The 20,758-nt window shown below is 36.8% G+C and overlaps 1 non-coding gene across 1 annotated transcript; it reads right to left on the reverse strand.

Moving 5' to 3' along the window:
* Positions 1–254: 254 nt before the first annotated feature.
* On the reverse strand, positions 255–361 carry LOC138820535 (U6 spliceosomal RNA). The gene has a single exon (XR_011369905.1). It is a non-coding gene; the product is annotated as a U6 spliceosomal RNA (small nuclear RNA).
* Between the last annotated feature and the right edge of the window lie 20,397 nt (positions 362–20,758).

The following is a 20,758-nucleotide window of genomic DNA, read 5'->3' on the forward strand; positions in this document are numbered from 1 at the left end:
TTGGTCCTATATCTTAGCTATCTTAAACAATGCTGCAATAAATATAATTGTGATGGCAGTTTTAGTACCGTCTTGTTTGTGATCTTTTGGGTAAATGCTCAAAAGTGGGATTGCTGTGTCATAGGGGAGTTCTATGTGAAGTCTTTTGAGGAACCTCCATACTACTTTCCAAAGTGGTTGAACAAGTTGACACTCCCACCAAGAGTGCAGTACAGTTAACTTGTGGCCACATCCCCTCCAGCATCTGTTGTTGTGAAAGTAGGTAATGGTACAGGAATTTGCCTGCAATCCTTGCACAGGGGTCATTCAAATCTTCTCTGTATAGTTCCAATGTTAGAGTAAGTGATGCTGAATGGAACATAGAACATGTTTTATATATAAAATGTAATTGAATTTCTTAAACTAGACAATTCAACAAAAAGTAAGTTTAAAAGAATTTTCATGAAATTTTAGAACCATGTACTTCTTAAATAAGCACACATTTAAGACTAAAATCAAGATTGACATGTCAAAAACAAAATAATTCCAGATATTTGTTGTTCAAGAGATGTGTAGGAGGAGGAATTAAATTATTCTATACAAGGCACCTGTCATAATGAACACTGCAGCAAGTGTTAAGTTTTGTTAAAAGTTTTAATGGTTTAAATATATTTAATTTTGGGAATTTGCTTATATATGCTAAAACAAGGACTGTTTGGCAGGTAATAAAACTTTTCGATAAAATATTTAAGATTTATGGTAACAGAACAGACATATGCTACTATGAATGTATATTTAAGAGTTTATAGGAACATTACTAATCAGAAGTTGCCAAGTCTTTATGTAAAGGAGCAGAATAAAGAGTTAAGACTTTGTTAATTACACAGTTTCTGTTAAAACTATAGGGCTTCCTTATTTTATTTTATGTTTTTTTAATTTTTTTGGGTCCGGTCATGGGGCCTGAACTATGGGCCTGGGCGCTCTCCCTCAGCTCTTCAGCTCAAGGCTAGCATTCTACAACTTGAGCCACAGCGCCACTTCCGGCTTTTTTCTTTTTGCTTATGTGGTGCTGAGGAATTGAACCCAGGGCCTCAAGCATGCAAGGCAAGCTCTCTACCACTGAGCTACCTTCCCAGCCCCTGGCTTCCTTACTTTATATGTTAGCGAGGAACAAATGATGATATAAGACATATACAAATGATTAGATGAGCCATAAATAGTAATCTTAGTGGGTAACTTTAAAGATTACTCATAACCTAAAAACCTCTTGTTGAATATCATAACCTTAGCCCATTTTAAATGTACAGGGATATGAGAAAATAGTAAAATCTAATAGGTAATACCCTTCAAATACTGAAAACACTGATAAGTATTTTAGTTTTTATTTTAATCATTAATATTTTTATTGGTTTTCCTTATTTGTAGCATTGTTTTCCTTGTAATATAATACAACTTTTTGAAAGTTGTTATTAGGAGGTACATTGAGAAGGTTACTGGGATGGCCGAACCATTTTTTATAGGGCATGTGAATTTACAAAGAGGAAAATTAAGAACAAAATATTTATTTTAAAAAAATGATTAAGTAGAGTCTGAATCAGGAGTGTTGATAAATATACACACCTAAAACCTTAGCCCTAGGCTGAAGCAGTGGTATTACAGAGTTGAAGCCACAAAAGTGAGAGACTGTGTTTTGTTTTGTTTTATATTTTGATTTTTCTGGTCATGGGGCTTGAACTCTGGGTCCTAGGTGCTCTCCCTCAGCTCCAAGCTAGCGCTAACACTTGAGCCACAGCACACTTCCATCTTTTTCGGCTTATATCATGCTGAGGAATCAAACCCAGTGCATGCAAGGCAGGCACTCTACCACTGAGCCACCTTCCCAACACCTGAGAGACTGTGTTTTAAAAAATCATCTAATCAATAATTGCTTTCTTCTTTGGGATATATAATGAAATATATTAATATCTTTTTATGTCTTTGTGAATTGTCATACTACTAACTTCATCCACTTTATCCTTTTCAAAGTGATGAAATATTTCTGAGAATTTGATTCTGTGAAGATTGTTTTTGCATTTATAATTTCTCCTGAATCATTTTTATTTTTATCAAAATAACTTTATATTTCATGTTAATGGGTTAACATACATCAAATACCTCCAAATGTACATGTAAAGTCTAAAGATAGCAGTATGAATATTCTCATACAGCTCTTGTTTATCTGTTATGCACTTTCAGTATTGTGATATTTCTCTTTCTCTTTCACTCTCTCATTTCCTCTCTTTATCTTTCATGCTCCATGTCTGGTACTTAGAATTTCTGCTGGTCTACTATTATCCTTCAGAATCCACTGGTGTTGTGGAAAAATGATAGCGACCATCAGTTACCCTTGCATTCTTTAAGAGTTATAATAGTGACGTGATGTTATTCTTTCCTATTCTAAATGGCAAAACAACAGATCTAGGAATTCCTTTTCACTTTTACTACTATTACAAATTTTATCTCATAAGAATCATTGAGACATTAGGATACTTTTAACCTCTGACCTAAAAGTTCTCTTTCTTTTACAAACCAATTTTTCTTCTATTATCAGTGAATACATATAATGAAAACAATGCTAACCTATGCAAAGTAGACCGAAGGTATTCAGGGATGAAAAACAAGGTTAATGGGGGAAGTGAGTACAAAAGATGTCTATCATACAACAAATACCCTCAGAGCAGTTTATCATGTACACATTGTGAGAGTGGCAATATGCTGGGAACTATAGATTGAATCGCTGAACAACTGATATATATATATATATATATGCACATATATTTATATATGTATATTTATTTGTATATGAATATATGTATGTATATGCCCGTCTATATGTAGACATGCATGTTACTATACACAAAAATACACACATACCTATACACATGTATACATGCACACATAGAGAAGGACACATAGCTACAGACAACACAAGTTTCACTAGTTGTTGAATATGCCTTAGACAGAATGCTTGGAACCAAATATCTTTTAAAACCAAATATCTCTTAAAATGGTTTTGACAGATTCGATTTGCAAAATGCAGTACAAGTGATAGCAAGTCACTCAGAAATCTCAGTAAGAAAACCTCATATGGCATCTCTCTGCTCCCCAGGGAATGTTGTTCTTGTAGACACGCTCAATAAACAAAGTAGCAAGAAAATACCCCGGTACAGAATAAAGTTATAAGGCTTTAAATGACATTCTTCCTTGAGCTCTTTTCCAACAGCCAGAATCAATTCCTAAGCAGAAGTGTGAGTTTTGAAAAGATGGGAGCTCAGCTCAACATTTCACCAACCCATTTGAAAAGTCTTATGTGAGGAATACTTACTGAGGTCTTGCTGATTTCCTAGCTAAGAAAATAAGAAAAAAAGAAAGTATTTTAATGCATTAAAATCTGAGAATAATTTGTAACCTGTCAATAAATGTGTAGAACACAATTATAACAAAATGAAAAAAAGTGATGTGAATATTATTTATGTGCTCTTGGACTTGGCGAGTGATTTTAGGTGTATCTATACAAGTAGAATCAGCATAAATCAAGCCAGCAATTCTTCATTTAAGATACAAGGAATGGATACAGGATGACCCATTGTAACAATGAGATGTACAAGACACTCTATCAGATGCGGGGGTGTGTGTAGAGAAGGGTTGGGGGGGGTGGAAGGAAGGGACGGTATGGGAAAAAACAAGGAGAGGATAAAAATGCTCAGTAAGAAATGTACTCATTACCTTATTTATGTAACTGTAAACCCTGTGCACAGGACATTTACAATAAAAATATGTATTAGAAAGATACAAGGACAATTTCTGTACATATAGGAAGTTGTATTTGTCACACAATATCAGTAAGGTATTGGTTTTAGGACCACAGGCATATTAAAATTTTTCATGCTCAAATTCTGTACATGAACACAGTATATTATTTACATTTGAATCTGCCCTCAACCTAGTGCAGTGTAATTGCTATGAAAATTTTTACTACATTCTATGTTTGTAATGAAAAATAAAATCATATCCATTCATACAATTTTTTCAGATAATATTTTATTGTGAAAATATAGTAAACAGTGGGCCCAATTACATGTGCAAGGAAATGAGTATATTTCTCATCAAGCTTTTTTGCCTCCTCCTTTGTTTCCCCTTCCCATCCCTTCCCGTCCCCCCACTCCCCCTCCCTTTAATCCCCCTCCTAGCCAAAGTTGTAAAGTTCGTTTTTCGACATAAATCTTGTACATCTCATTGCTGCAATGGGTCCTCATTTGATTTTCCCTTCCCCTTCACAAATTATACCAACATAAAATACAGTGAAAGCAGGGGTTATACCTTGTGGAAGCGACATACAAAGCAAGAAAGAAATCATCTTATAAATTTGTTAGAAACAATCATAAGAAAGAAAAACATTTGAATCCTTACTTTCGGGTACATTTCGCCAAACATCAACTTATCTGAACGTTTCCGCTTGTCTCAGACATATACTAGGGATTGCAAGTAAGGGAAACCAAGGGAACTATGTTTCTTTGGGCTCGGATTACTTCACCTAATATACTTTTTCCAATTCTTTCTGTTTCCTAACAAATGTGGCAATGTCATTATTTCTAATGGAAGCATAGAATTCCATTGGGTATATAGACCACATTTTCTTGATCCATTCATCTACTGAGGGGCCTCTTGTTTGATTCAATATCTTAGCTATGGTAAATAATGCTGCAATAAACATAGTTATGATGGTAGCTTTAGTATGGTTTTGTTTGTGATCTCTTGGGTAAATGCTCAAAAGTCTGATGGCTAGGTCATTGGAGAGCTCTATGTAAAGTCTTTGAGAAACCTCCATACTAATTTCCAAAGTGGCTGAACAAGTTTACACTCCCACCAACAATGCAGTAAGGTTCCCTTCTGTCCTCATCCCTTCCAGCATCTGTTGTTATTAGAGATCTTGATTATAGCCATTGTATCTGGGGTGAGGAGGTATCACGATGTGGTTTTGATTTGCATTTCTTTTCTGGGTAAGGATGTTGAGCGTTTCTTCATGTGTTTACTGGCCATCCTTCTTTCCTATTCATAAAAGATTCCCTTTAAGTTTTTAGTCCATTGATTTATGGGGAAGTTGTTTCTTTGAGGATTTGTTGTTGGGGTATTTAATATTTTTGAGATCCAGGTATACTTTAGATATGAGGCCCTTGTTCTTTGTATGGCTAGTGAAGATCTCCCAATCCCTAGACCTTCTACTGATCGTGCTAGCTATGTGTTTGACATGCAGAAGTTATGCAATTTAATGCAATCCCATTGGTCCATCCTTTTTTTTTTTTCTCTTTCTGGGTCTCTTTAAAGAAAATATTGGTCTGTGCAAAGGAGACCTAGGGTTCTCTTACTCCATCCTTTAAAGTTTTCAGAGTGTCTGCTTTGACTCTGAGGTATTTGGTCAATTTGGAGATGATTCTGGTGTAGGGTGATATATAAGGATATAGATTTTGTTTTCTAAAAGTAATTTACCAATTTTGCAAGCACCATTTACTAAAGAGGCTGTCTTTCTTCCATTATACTTTTTGGCTTCTTCATTGAAGATTACAGTGTTCTAGGTCTGTGGATTCATTGCTGGGTTTTCAATTCTATTCCATTGGTCCTGAGGTCTGTTCTTGTGCCCGTAACAAGCTGTTTTGAATATTATAGCTTTGTAGTAGAGTTTAAAAGTTGGTATTGATATTCTTCCAGCACTATTCTTTCTGTTAAGGATTGCTTTTGCTATTTGGGTCTTTTAATTGTTCCGTATGAATTTTGCATTGCGTCTTCTATTTCCTTGAAGCATCTGGTAGGAATATCGATAGGTATTGCATTGAATTAGTAGATAGCCTTGGGAAGTATTGCCATTTTCACGATGTTTATCCTTCCAATCCAGGAACATGGGAGATTTTTCCACTATCGAATTTATGTTTTGATTTCCTTTTTCAAGTTTATAAAGTTTTCATCACAGAGATCCTTAGCTTCTTTGGTTAAGTTACTTCCTAGGTATTTTATTGTTGTGGAGCTATTACAAATGGAGTTGCTTTCCTGATTTCAGCCACACTTTTCTCATTGTTGGAATAGAGAAAAGCCACTGATTTTTTCAGGGTAAATTTTATACCATGTTACATTGCCAAAGTTTAGAATCAGCTTGAAATACTTGGGTGTGGAGACTGTGGTATTCATTAAACACAAGCTAATGTCATCTGCAAAGAGGAAGAGTTTTATTTCATCTTTCCCTATTTGGATCATTTTTATATTTGCCTCTTTTCTTGTTTCTTGTAGCTAGTCATTCTAATACTAAATTGAAGAGAAGTGGAGAGAGTGGACATCCTTGTCTTGTTCCTGAGTTAAGAGGAAATGGCTTTAGTTTTTCACCATTAAATTTTATGCTGGCTGTAGGTTTTTGTCATATACAGCCTTTATTGCATTGAGGAATGTTCCCTGGAATCCTAATTTTTCCAGAACCCTCATCACAAAGGGTTATTGAACCTTGTCAAATGCTTTTTCTGCAACTATTGAGATAACCATGTGGTTCTTATCCTTGCTGTTTGTGATGAATTATACCAGATTATTTGGTTATATTGAACCAACTTTGCATCCCTGAAATGAATCCTGTTTGATCCTGGTGTATGATTTTTAGGATGAATTGTTCAAGTCAATTGGCCAAAATTTTGCTGAGAAGTTTTGCATCAATACTCATCAAAGAAAGAGAACAAAGAAATGGGTCTATAGTTCTCTGGCTTTGATAAGTACCTGCCTGGTTTGGGGATGAGGGTTATGATGGCTTCATAGAATGAGTTCGGTAATGAACTTTTTCCTTCAATTTCATTGAAGAGTTGAAGGAGTATTGGTGTGAACTCTGACATGAAGGCCTTGTAGAATTCCGCTGTAAATCCACCTGGTCCTGAGTTTTTCTGAGATGGGAGGTCTCTTATTACTGTGTGTATTTCAATGGTTGATATGGGCCTGTTAAGCTGGTTTAACTCATCTTGGTTTACTTTCAGCATTACAATATTTGCTAGGAAAACGTCCATTTCTGCCAGGTTCTCTAACTTACTAGTATAAAGGTTTGATAAATATTCCGTTATAATGTTCTGAAGCTTGGTTGTTTCTGTGGTGATGTTTCCATTCTCATCTCTGAGTTTATTTATTTGAGTGTATTCTCTTCTTTTTCTCATAAGATTTGCTAAGGGTCTGTCAAATTTGTTAATATTTCAAAGTAACAATTCTTTATTTTTTTGATTTTTTATGTTTTCATATTTGGATTCTAAATTGTTTAATTCTGATGTAATTTTAATGATTTCTTTCCGTCTACTGTATTGGAGTTTATCTTGCTCCCCTTTTTCAAGGTGGTTTAAATGTTGTTGGTTTCAGATCTCTCCAATTTGTTGATGTAGGAACTCAGAGCTATAAACTTGCCTCTGAGTACTGCCTTTGCTGTGTCCCAGAGGAGCTGGTAATTTGTGTGTTCATTTTTGTTGAATATCATGAACATTTTAATTACGTTTCTCATCTCTTCCATGACACACTGATGATTCAACAGTGTGTTGTTCAGCCTCCATGTCTTACATGACTCTCTTTGGTGGCTTTTGGTGTGGAATTCTAATTTTATTCCCTTGTATTCTAAAAGAATGCAAGGTATTACTTCAATATTTGTGAATTTAGACAAGTTTGATTTGTTACCTAAAATGTGGAATATTTTGGAAAATGTTCCATGTGCTGCTGAGAAAAACATGTATTCTGATGCTGCTGGTTGAAATACTCAGTAGATGTCAGATAAAGCTAGTTGATCTATGCAATTGTTTAGATGTGCAGTTTCTCTATTGAGTTTTTGAAGACTTGCTCTATCTAGTAGTGATAGTAGTGTGTTAAATCCCCCAACATTTAATGTCTTTGTATCTATGTGATCTTTGAGAGAAAGTAGTGTTTCTTGCATAAATTTGGGTTTTCCATTGTTTGGTGAATAGATATTCAGAATTGTAATATCCTCCTGAAGGAGAGATCCCTTAATTAGTATATAATAAACTTTTTTATCTCTTGTGACTAATTTTAATTTGCAGTCAATTTTTTCAGATATTAGGATTGTAACTCCCGCCTCCTTATGGGGGCCATATGCTTGTTAGATTTTTTGTTTGGTTGGTTTGGTTTTGTTTTATTATGAAAATATCATACAGAGGGTTGACAATTACATGGGCAAGATAGTGAGTAAGTTTCTTATCAAGCATTGTTGCCTCATGTTTTGTTTCCCCATAACATCCCTTCCCATTTCCACACCCCCAACCCTACAGGCTCCTACCACCATATCCCCACCCGTCCACACCCCACCCCACTGAATTTGTAAAGTACATTTTTAAATATAACTTCTTGATCATCTTATAATTGTAATGGGTCAACCTGTAAGCCTATTTAAACAGTTGTATTTGATACCTGAGACACAGAGAGTCGGGGACGAAGGAGCCAGACGCAGCGGACGAGCGGATTCTACTCAACACCAACAAGAACCGACAAGGAGCGAACATCTTCATCCTGCTGTTTGCAGACCAGAGACGACCCAGGATCCAAGACTCGGTGTGAGTACAAGCCCGACGTCCTCACTCCTCAGGGAGCAGATGAAGGAAGGCCACCCCTACCCCCCCAGCACCGGTAATCTCCATCTTGGATACCGACAAAGCTCGGAGGAGCTGCTAGCTCCAGCCCAGGCCTTGGAATAAAATGAGTCATTTAGCAGGTAACAAGAACTTAACGGCGAAGTGACCTGCCAGACTCAGCTCCATCCAGGGAAAAGTCACCCAGCTCAGGCGCCACCCATTGGAGTGCCTTGCCTCACTGGGTAACCAGAGCCAGAGGCTGCCCCTCCCTCTAGCAGCCACCACAATCAATTGAAAAACAGAAACCCTGAGAATGGCTCCAGGCTGGGCGCTGTGAGCTTTATCACAAAATAGCCCCAGGGAAAAGCTACTGTTTGTTGAAAGGCCTCAACTCTACCCAGAACCTAGCCTCATCACCACATCCCCCTCTTTTGTGACTCTCAAAGCAGACCACCCTCCCAGAAAACTAACCTGGGAGGGGGAATCTCAAAATCTTGGGTAAAGCAGAGCATTTTTCTGCCTCTTCCAACCAACCGACTTAAGAAACCAATCAAGCCACAGGATCTCAAGCTGACCAGACACTCCAACAAGAGACTGGTTGCAGACAAAAGGGAGATACAGGATTCTTCCCACTCCTCCCCCCCCAAAAAAAAAATCAAGACTTTTTTTTCTTTTTGTTTTTTCTTCTTCTTCTTCTTTTCTTTTATTTTTGCTTGTTTTTTGTTTTTTGTTACCATATATATATATATATATATATATATATATATATATATATAAATTTTTTCCCTTCTAAAACTTTTATAAATCTTTAATCTTTGCCTCTTCTGAAAAAATAATTGTTTTCCAGTAACTTTTTTTTTCTCATCTTATAATTTTTATTTTAGGAATACGTGAATGAGAGTTTTCCTTTCTTTTCTTGTCTTCTTTCTTTCTTTCTTAATTATCTTTTTGTTTTTTATCTAGCTCTACTGAACTTCTGATCTTTTCTTCTCCCTTTCCCATCCTTAAAGCTTTTCACATCTCCTCTATGTCCCTCCCCTTCTCTGAACATATTCACATTCCTCTCTAAATAGACGGTCTTTTAACCTCTATAATAACATTAATTTTTACGTTTCTATTCTTTTTCTGGTCTCTCTTTATTCCCTTTTCCGTCTCTTCTTTTTCTCTCTCTCTCTACTTGCATCCTACCCAACCCATTTCCTGCACTGTGATTAGGACATAGTTAACTCTCCCTGTGCCTCCCCACACCAATCTATTCCTATTTTTTACCCACATCTCTCACTAATCCTAATAATTTCTGGTTTTCCAAATTCTTTTCTGCGGTTCGAAGTCCTTTAACATATAGTCGTTTGATGTTGAATAGATGTATCTGTTGAACTAGATTGTATCTGTAGACTATTGACTGTACAAATGCAAACTTTGGTTGATGGTTGCCTTAAGATAGTGTTCTAGAACAAAACTGGTGCAATCTTTATCTCAAATGGGCCGAGTAAGCCGGAAAAACACAAGAAAAATGGCAAATTCGGGTATCTCAGTTCCCAATCTTGATAATCAGGGATTAGAAGAGATAAGGAATAATCCAGAGGAGAGTTCCCAAATAGCTCTACAAACACTAATAGCAAACATGATAAATGAGAAGTTTGACAATGTACAAAGGACTCTGTATGAGCGTGATAGGGAGAGAGAGGAGGCATCCCAGAAGTTTATACAGGAATAACATAAGCGTGAGGAAGCTTCTCAAAAACTGATACAGGATTTGCGTGAACAACTTGAGAACACTCAAAGAGAAAGAGAGGAATGGCTTGAGCAGGCAGAGAATACTCAAAGAGAACTGCAGGAAGCCCAGAGAAGGGAGAAAACTAATCAAAGAGTAATTCACGAATTAAGAGACCAGGTAGAGAATACACAAAGATCACTAAAGGCATTCATGGAATCCATTAACAAAGAGCTGAAGGAAGTCAGGGAGACCACAAAGGGAATGCTGAATGGAACCCAACAGAAGGAATGGGAGTCCAAAGAAACCATAACCAATCAACTAAGTGATTTGAGAACAAACACTGAACACCAAATTAAGGAAGTAAAGAAATTCATACAAGACCTAAAACAGAGCTTCAACAAAGAACTTGAAGCCATCAAAGCTGACCAATTAGAAGGAAAAGAGATAAAAAACAAAGTAGAGAGTCTTGACAGCAGGTTAGACCATGCAGAAGATCGAATCTCAGGGATTGAAGACAGCCTAGATATTATAGAGAAAGAACATACAACCATCCAAGACAAGTCCAAGAAATATGATAGGTCTATCCAACACCTGGAAGACTCCATCAGAAGGCCCAATCTAAGGATAATGGGTGTAGAGGAGCACCTAGAAACAGAAGTTAATGGTCTAGGAAATTTGTTTACCAGGATCCTAGCAGAGAACTTCCCAAACATACAAAAAGATAGGCCTATTCAGATACAAGAAGCTTTTAGAACCCCAAATAGACCAGACCAGAATAGGACATCCCACCGTCACATTATAATCCACACAGGATCAACCCAGACCAAGGAAAAGATCCTTAAAGCTGTCAAGGAGAAAAGGGTAATCACCTATAAAGGGAAAACAATTAGAATAACCTCAGATTTCTCAGCAGAGACAATCAAAGCAAGAAGAGCCTGGAATGACGTATGCCATGGCCTAAAAACAAACAATTATCAACCAAGAATACTGTACCCAGCTAAACTCTCCTTCATAACTGAAGGCCAAATAAAAACCTTCCATAGCAAAGAAAAATTGAAACAATACATCTCCACCAAACCAGCCCTGCAAAAATTCTTAAAGATGTCCTACACATAGAAAACCAACAAGAACGCAACAAAGGCCAAGAAACTGCACCCAAACTGAGAATCCAAGAACCTTAGGAAGAACCCAGTTTTCACAGCCCCCAAGAAGGTGGATAACATGGCAGGAACTCCCAAATACCTCTCAGTCCTATCTCTTAACGTTAACGGACTGAACTCTCCAATTTAGCGACATAGACTGTCTAGTTGGATTAAAAAACAAGACCCTTCTATCTGTTGCCTGCAGGAGTCACATATTGCCCGTAAAAACAAACATATTATCAAGGTTAAAGGCTGGAACAAATTCTACCAAGCAAACGGCCCTTATAAACAGGCGGGAGTTGCAATCCTAATATCAGATAAAATACACTTCAAATTAAAATTCGTGAGAAGAGATAAAGAAGGTCGATACATACTAATTAAAGGATCTCTCCTTCAGGAGGATATTACAATTCTAAATATCTATTCGCCAAACAATGGAGCACCCAAATTTATCAAAGAAACACTACTTTCCCTCAAATCCCATATAGATCCAAAGACATTAATTGTTGGGGATTTTAACACACCACTCTCCCCACTAGATATATCAACTCGGCAAAAACTCAACAGAGAAACCGCAGATCTAAACAGCTGCATAGATCAACTAGACTTAACAGACATTTACCGAACATTTCACCCAGCAGCATTAGAATACACGTTCTTCTCAGCAGCACATGGAACGTTTTCTAAAATAGACCACATTTTAGGCCACAAAGCAAACTTGTCTAAATTCAGAAACATTGAAGTTATACCTTGCATTCTCTCTGACCACAATGGAATAAAATTAGAACTCAACACCAAAAGCCACCAAAGAAAGTCCGGTATCACATGGAGGCTGAACAACACACTGCTGAATCATGAGTGGGTCATGGAAGAGATTAGAAAGGAAATTCAAATGTTCATGCTATTCAACAAAAATGAACACACAAATTACCAGCTCCTCTGGGACACAGCAAAGGCAGTACTCAGAGGCAAGTTTATAGCTCTGAGCTCCTACATCAACAAATTGGAGAGATCGGAAACTAACAATTTAATGACACATCTAAACCTCCTGTAAAAAGAACAGCAAGATAAACCCCAATCCAGTAGACGGAAAGAAATAATCAAAATTAAATCAGAATTAAATGAATTAGAATCCCAAAAAACTATAGAAAGAATCAACAAAACAAAGAGTTGGTTCTTCGAAAAACTTAACAAAATTGACAGACCCTTAACAAATCTTATCAGAAAAAGAAGAGCACACCCAAATTAATAAACTCAGAGATGAGAATGGAAACATCACCACGGAAACAACCAAGATTCAGAACATTATAAGGGAATACTTCTCAAAACTTTATGCTAATAAGTTTGAGAACTTGACAGAAATGGACCTTTTCCTAGCAAATATTGACATGCCAAAACTAAACCAAGATGAGTTAAGCCAGCGTAACAGGCCCATATCAAGCATTGAAATAGAAACAGCAACAAGAGACCTCCCAGCTAAGAAAAGTCCAGGACCAGATTGTTTTACAGCGGAATTTTACAAGGCCTTCAAAGCAGAGCTCACACCAATACTCCTCCAACTCTTCAATGAAATTGAAAGAGAAAGCTCACTACCAAACACATTCTATGAAGCTATCATAACCCTCATCCCAAAACCAGGCAGGGACTCATCAATGAAAGAGAACTATAGACCCATTTCTTTGATGCACATTGATGCAAAATTTCTCAACAAAATTTTGGCCAATCGACTTCAACAATTCATCCAAAAAATCATACACCATGATCAAACAGGATTCATTTCAGGGATGCAAAGCTGGTTCAATATACGCAAATCAATTAATATTATTCACCACATCAACAGAAGCAAGAATAAGAACCACATGGTCATCTCAATAGATGCAGAAAAAGCATTTGACAAGATCCAACACCCCTTTATGATGAAGGTTCTGGAAAAATTAGGAATCCATGGAACATTCCTCAATACAATAAAGGCTGTATCTGACCAACCTACAGCCAGCATTATACTCAATGGTGAAAAACTAAAGCCATTTCCTCTTAACTCAGGAACAAGACAAGGATGCCCACTCTCTCCACTTCTCTTCAATCTAGTATTAGAATGCATAGCTACAGCAAAAAGACAAGATGCAGACATAAAGGGGATCCAAATAGGGAAAGAAGAAATAAAACTCTCCCTCTTTGCAGATGACATGATCTTGTATTTAAAGAATCCCATAGACTCCACTCCCAAATTACTCAAGCTGATTCAAAACTTTGGCAAAGTAGCAGGTTATAAAATTAACCCCAAAAATCAATGGCTTTTCTTTATGCCAACAATGAGAAAAGTGTGGCTGAAATTAGGAAAGCAGCTCCATTTGTAATAGCCCCATAAAAAATAAAATACCTAGGAATTAACTTAACCAAAGTAGTGAAGGACCTCTATGATGAAAACTTTAAAATCTTGAAAAAGGAAATCAACACAGAACTTAAAAAATGGCAAAACCTCCCATGCTCCTGGATTGGAAAGATTAACATCGTGAAAATGGCAATACTTCCCAAGGCTATCTACAAATTCAATGCGATACCTATCAAAATTCCACCCTCATTCTTCAAGGAAATAGAGGAGGCAATCCAAACATTCATATGGAACAATAAAAGACCCCGAATAGCAAAAACGCTCCTCAACGGAAAGAACACTGCTGGAGGAATATCAATACCAAATTTCAAACTCTACTATAAAGCCATAGTAATCAAAACAGCTTGGTATTGGCATAAGAACAGACCTCAGGACCAATGGAATAGAATTGAAAACCCAGAAATGAACCTACAGACCTATAGCCATCTAATCTTCGATAAGGAAGCTAAAACAATAGAATGGAAGAAAGACAGCCTCTTCAGTAAATGGTGCTGGCAAAATTGGTTAACTACATGTAGAAAACTAAAGCTAGATCCTTATATATCACCCTGCACCAGAATCAACTCCAAATGGCTCAAAGACCTTGAACTCAAAGCAGACATTCGGAAAACATTACAGGATGGAATAGGAGAAACCCTAGGTCTCCTTGACTCAGGTCGAAATTTTCTGAATAGAGTCCCGGAAGCACAACAAATCAAAGAAAGTTTGGACAAATGTGATTGCATAAGATTGCAGAGCTTCTGTAGGGTAAATGACATAGCTGGCAAGATCAATAGAAAGCCCACGGATTGGGAGAAGATCTTTACTAGCCATACAACGGACAAGGGTCTCATATCTAAAATATACTTGGAACTCAAAAAATTAAACCACCCAACAACAAATCCTCAAAGAAACAACTGCCCAATAAATAAGTGGGCGAAAGTCTTAAAGAGAAGCTTCTCTGAAGAAGAAAGTAGGATGGCCAATAGACACATGAAGAAATGTTCAACATCCCTAGCCATAAAAGAAATGCAAATCAAAACAACATTGAGATATCACCTCACTCCAGTTAGAACAGCAAAAATGAAGAACTCTAACAACAACAGATGCTGGAGGGGATGTGGACAGAAAGGAACCTTACTTCATTGTTGGTGGGGATGTAAACTTGTTCAACCACTTTGGAAAGCAGTATGGAGGTTCCTCAAAAGACTTCACATAGATCTCCCCTATGGTCCAGCAATCCCACTTTTGGGCATTTACCCAAATGTTTACAAACAAGACCACACTAAAGCTACCAGCACAACTATGTTTATTGCAGCATTATTTACCATAGCTAAGATATGGAACCAACCCAGATGCCCCTCAGTAGATGAATGGATCAAGAAAATGTGGTATATATACACAATGGAATTCTATGCCTCCATCAGAAAGAATGACATTTCCCCATTTGTTAGGAAATGGAAAGGTTTGGAAAAAATTATATTAAGTGAAGTAAGCCAAGCCCAAAGAAGCATAGGTCCCATGGTTTCCCTTATTTACAATATCTAGTATAGGTATGAGTCAAGCGGAAAAGGTCAGATAATGTGATGTTAGGAAAATGAACCCTTAAATATGTATTTTAATGTTTTCGTTTCTTTCATGCATGTGTTTCTAATGCATTTATAAGATTATTTCTTTGTTGCTTTGTATGTCCCTCCCCCACAGTGTAACCCCCGCTTTCACTATATTTGATGTCAGTATAACATGTGGAGGAGATGGGGACAAACAAGTCGTTTAAGGATTCAGGTGGACCTTTTGCAACAATGAGAAGTACAAAATGTCATGTCAAAACCAGCTTTACAATGTCGGTGTGGGGGGGAGGGGGTATAATTGGGTGGGGGGAAGGGGGTAAAATTGGGTGGGGGGAGGGGGGAGGCGGGGAAGGGAAGTGAAGGGTAAACAAAGGAGGAGGCTGCAATGCTTGGTAAGAAATGTATGCATTATCCTGCCCATGTAATTGTAGCCCCTCTGTACAGTATGTTCTCAAGTAAAATAAAATACAATTAAAAAAAAATAAAGAGTTGTATTTTTTTCAATTTCCTTCCACAAAATATATCAACACTGGAAAGCAGGGCTTATACTCTGGGGGATATACATACCAAGCAACAAATAAATCATCTTATAAACATCTTAGAACCAATCACAGGAAATTAAAAAATTGAATCCTTAACATGCGGTTCATTTAACTTAACATCAAGTTGTCTGACAGTTTTTGTTTGTCTCACACATATACTAGTTATTGCAAATAAGGGAAACCATAGGATCTATATTTCTTTGGGACTGGCTTACTTCACTTAATATAATTTTTCCAAGTCATTCCATTTCCTAACAAATGAGTCAATGCCATTCTTTCTGATGGAGGCATAGAATTCCATTGTGTATGTATACCACATTTTCTTGATCCATTCATCTACTAAGGAGCAACGGGGTTGGTTCCATATGTTAGCTATGGTAAATAATGCTGCAATAAACATAGTTGTGCTGGTAGTTTTAGTATGGTCTTGTTTGTGATCATATGGTTAAATGCACAAAAGTGGGATTGCTGGGTCACACGGGCGCTCTATGTGGAGTCTTTTGAGTAATATCCATAGCATTTTCCAAAGTACATGAACATGTTTACACTCCCACAAACATTGCAGTAATTTTCCATTCTGTTCAAATCCCCTCCAGCATCTTCAAAACTTTGGCAAAATAACAGAATATAAAATTAACCCTCAAAAATCAATGGTTTTTCTGTATGCCAACAATGAGAAAAGTGTGGCTGAAATCAGGAAAGCAACTCCATTTGTAATAACCCCACAAAAAAAATCAAATGCCTAGGAATTAATGTAATGAAAGAAGTGAAGGGCCTCTATGATGAAAACTTTAAAAATCTGAAAAAGGAAATGAAAACGGATGTTAGAAAGTGGGAAAACCTCCCATGCTCTTTGAATGGATAGATCAACATCCTGAAAATGGCAATACTCCCCAAGGCTATCTACAAATTCAATGCGATACCTATGAATATTCCAATCTCATTCTTCAAGAAAATAGTAGAGGAACTCCAAAAATACATATGGAACAATTAAAGACCCCAAATAGCAAAAACAATCCTTAACAGAAAGATTAGCGCTGGAGAAATATCAATACCAAATTATAAACCCTCCTACAAAGTTATAGTAATCAAAACAGCTTGGTACTGGCACAAGAACAGACCTCAGGACCAATGGAATAGAATTGAAAACCCAGAAATGAACCCACAGACCTATAGCCATCTAATCTTAGATAAGGGAGCTCAAAATATAGAATGGCAGAAAGACAGCCTCTTCAGTAAATGATGTAGCAAAATTGGTTAATCACTTGTAAAAAACTAAAGCTAGATCCTTATATATCACCCTGCACCATAATCAACTCCAAATGGATCAAAGACCTCGGAGTCAAGCAGATACTCTGAAAATATTACAGGATGGAATAGGAGAAACCCTAGGTCTCCTTGGCACAGGTTGAAATTTTCTTAATAGAGCCCCAGAAACACAACAAATCAATGAAAGGTTGGACAAAGTGGATTGCATGAAATTGCAGAGCTTCTTCTCGGCAAAGGATATAGCTAGCAAGATCAATAGAAAGCCCATGGATTGAGAGAAGATATTTACTATCCATACAATGAACAAGAGTCTCATATCTAAAATATACCTGGAACTCAAAAAATTAAATCCCCAACAAATCCTCAAAGAAACAACTGTACGATAAATAAATGGGTGAAAGACTTAAAGAGAAACTTCTCTGAAGAGGAAAGAAGGATGGCCAGTAGACACATGAAGGAATGCTAAACCTCCCTAGCCATAAAAGAAATGCAAATCAAAACAACATTGTGATACCACCTCACCAAAATGAGAATGCTTGGTACATTTTGTTCTAGTCTTTCACTTTCAAAATATATTTGTTTTTATGGGCATGGTGTGACTCCTGAAGGTAGCATATAGAATAAACTTGCTTTGTAATCCAATTAGATAATCTATGTGGCTTAATTGGAGAGTTAAGCCCATTAATGTTGAAACATATGACTGAGAGGTTTTTATGAGTTCCTGCCATGTTATCCAACTTCTTGGGCGCTGAGGCAACTGTGTTCTTCTTATGGTTCTTGGATTCTCACTTTTTGTGCGGTTTCTTTGCTCTTATTGTGGTCTTGTTGGTTTTCTATGTGAGGAAATCTTTAAGTATCTTTTGTAAGGTTGGCTTGTTGGAGATATATTATTTCAGCTTTTCTTTGCTATGGAAAATTATTATTTGACCTTCGGTTATGAAGGAGAGTATAGCTGGGTACAGTATCTTGGTTGATAGTTGTTTGTCTTTAGGACATGGTATACATCATTCCAGGCTCTTCTTGCTTCAATTGTCTCTGCTGACAAATCAGAGATTATTCTAATTGGTTTCCATTTATAAGTGGTTTATCTTTTCTCCTTGACAGCTTTAAGGATCTTTTCCTTGGTCTGAATTGATCCTCTGAGGATTTTAATGTCATGGTGGCATGTACTGTTATGGTCTGGTCTATTTGGGGTTCTAAAATCTTCTTGTATCTGAATAGGCCTAACTTTTTGCATGTTTGGGAAGTTCTCTGCTAACATCCTGTTAAATGAATTTCCTAAACCATTAACTTCTGTCCCTACGGGCTCCTCTATACCCATTATCCTCAGATTAGGACTTTTGATGGTGTCTTCCAAATGTTGAATAGATCTTTTATAATACTTGGATTTGTCTTGCATAGTTGTATGTTCTTTCACTATAATATCTAGGCTATCTTCAATCCCCTTGATTGTATCTTCTACATGATCAAATCTACTGTCAAGACTTTCTACTTTGGTTTTTATTTCTTTTCCTTCTAATTGGTCAGCTTTGATGGCTTCAAATTCATTGTTGGAACTTTGTTTTAATCTTGTATAAACTTTTTACTTCCTTAATTTGGTGTTCAGAGTTTATTCTCAAATCACTTAGTTGATTGGCTATGTTTCCTTGGATTCCCATTCCTTCTGTAGGGCTCCATTCAGCATTCCATTTGTGATCTCCGTGAATTCCTTCAGCTGTCTGTTTGTGGATTCCATGAATGCTTCTATTGATCTTTGTCTAGTGTCATCCCACTCTCACAATGCCTCTATTAGTCTTTGATTAGCTTCCTCATCTTCACACAATTCCTGTAGTTCTCTTTGACTGTTCTCATCCTCCTCATGCAATTCCTGTCTTTCTCTTTGACTGTTCTCAGCCTGTTCACACAATTCCTTAATTTCTCTTTGACTGTTCTAAACCTGTTCACTCAAGTCCTGTATCAATCTTTGAGTAGCTTAATCACGTTCACGAGATTCCTGTATTATCCTTTGCTTTGCCTCCTCTCTCTCCTTATTATGTTCGCACTGAGTCCTTCGCAGATTTTAAATCTTTTAATTCACCATGTTCACCAGTAGTATTTGTAGATCTTTTTAGGAACTCTCCTCTGGATTATTCATGAATTGTTATGTTACCAGATGTCATGAGTGGGACTTGAGATACCCAGACCTGCCATTTTTCTTGTGTTTTGCTGGCTTGTTCTGCCCATTTTGTATGAAAGTAACACCAATTTTGTGCCAGAACACTGTTTTAAGGCAAGCATCAACCAAAGTACTGTAGTTGCACCATCAAAATGGCTGCAGATACAATCTAGTTAATCAGATACGATCTATTCAACATCAAACAACTATGGATTTATGGGCTAAAAATAGCAAATATAAATTTGGCAAACCAGAAATTTTTAGGTTTAAGGAGAAATGTGTTGAAAAATAGGATTAGAGGGATGTAGAGAGGTAAAAAAAGAGTGAATTTAACCAAATCCTTATCGCAGAGAGGGAAATGGATTGGACAGAATGATACGAGAGTGAGTAAAACAAACAAAAAAAACAAGAAAAAAATGGAAAAACAAAAATTTAAATTTAAAAATGAAACACGTAAAAATTATATAAGTTTAAAGAAGTGATGTTGAGAGAAGAAAAGGATAGGATGAGAAGAGGGGAGAGATAGAAAGAGGTATGAAAAACTAAAAAATAAAATTTCCTAAAATTAGTTACTTGAAAATTATATAGGTATAAAGATATAATACTGCTAATGAAGAACTTACGCCTGAGGTTGTCAATTGAGTGATAAACTTCTGGATTAAGTATGTACACAATGGGGCATAAGGTCTAATAATCAATGGCAGGTATATATCTGGGGCTGAGCAGAACAGCAATTAAGTCATGTAAAAAAGGAAAAAAAATAGAAAAAATGAAAAGAATTAAAAAAGGACTAAAAGGTCAAAAAATAAAAAAAACATACACACACACAACTAAAAATTTATGAGAGAAAAAAATAGATTAATAGAAAAAGTATTTTTCAAAAAAATTAAAAACGGTAAAAAAAAGAGTTCTTTGATTTCTTTTTGGTGGGGGAGGGTGAGAATCGGAAAATTCTGTATCTCCACTGTGTCCCTAACCAGTCTCTTGGTGGAGTCTCTGGTCTGCTTGTGGTGGTTGTTTTTCCACTGGCTTGATTGGTTTCTTAAGTTAGTTTGTTTGAGCAGGCAGAAAAATGCTCTGCATTACCCAGGATTTTGTGATCTGCCTCCCAGGCTAGTTCAGTGTGAGGGCAATCTACTTTGAGTATCACAAAAGAGGGAGATGGCTGTTTCCTCTAGTTTGGAGGTGCTGTGATGAGGCTAGGTTCTGGGTAGGGTTGAGGCCTTTCAGCAAACAGTAGTTTTTCCTGAAGGGTTAGCTCCTGAGACATTCACAGAGGTCAGCCTAGAGACATTCTTAGGTTTTTTGTTTATTAAATTTCAATTGATTGTCTAGGCTGCTGTAGGGAGGGGCAGCCTCTGACTCTGTTTACCCAATGTAGAAAGTCA

Source organism: Dipodomys merriami, unplaced genomic scaffold, assembly GCF_024711535.1.
Source record: "Dipodomys merriami isolate MVZ:Mamm:240054 unplaced genomic scaffold, mDipMer1.0.p SCAF_897, whole genome shotgun sequence".
Taxonomy (NCBI): Eukaryota; Metazoa; Chordata; class Mammalia; order Rodentia; family Heteromyidae; genus Dipodomys; species Dipodomys merriami.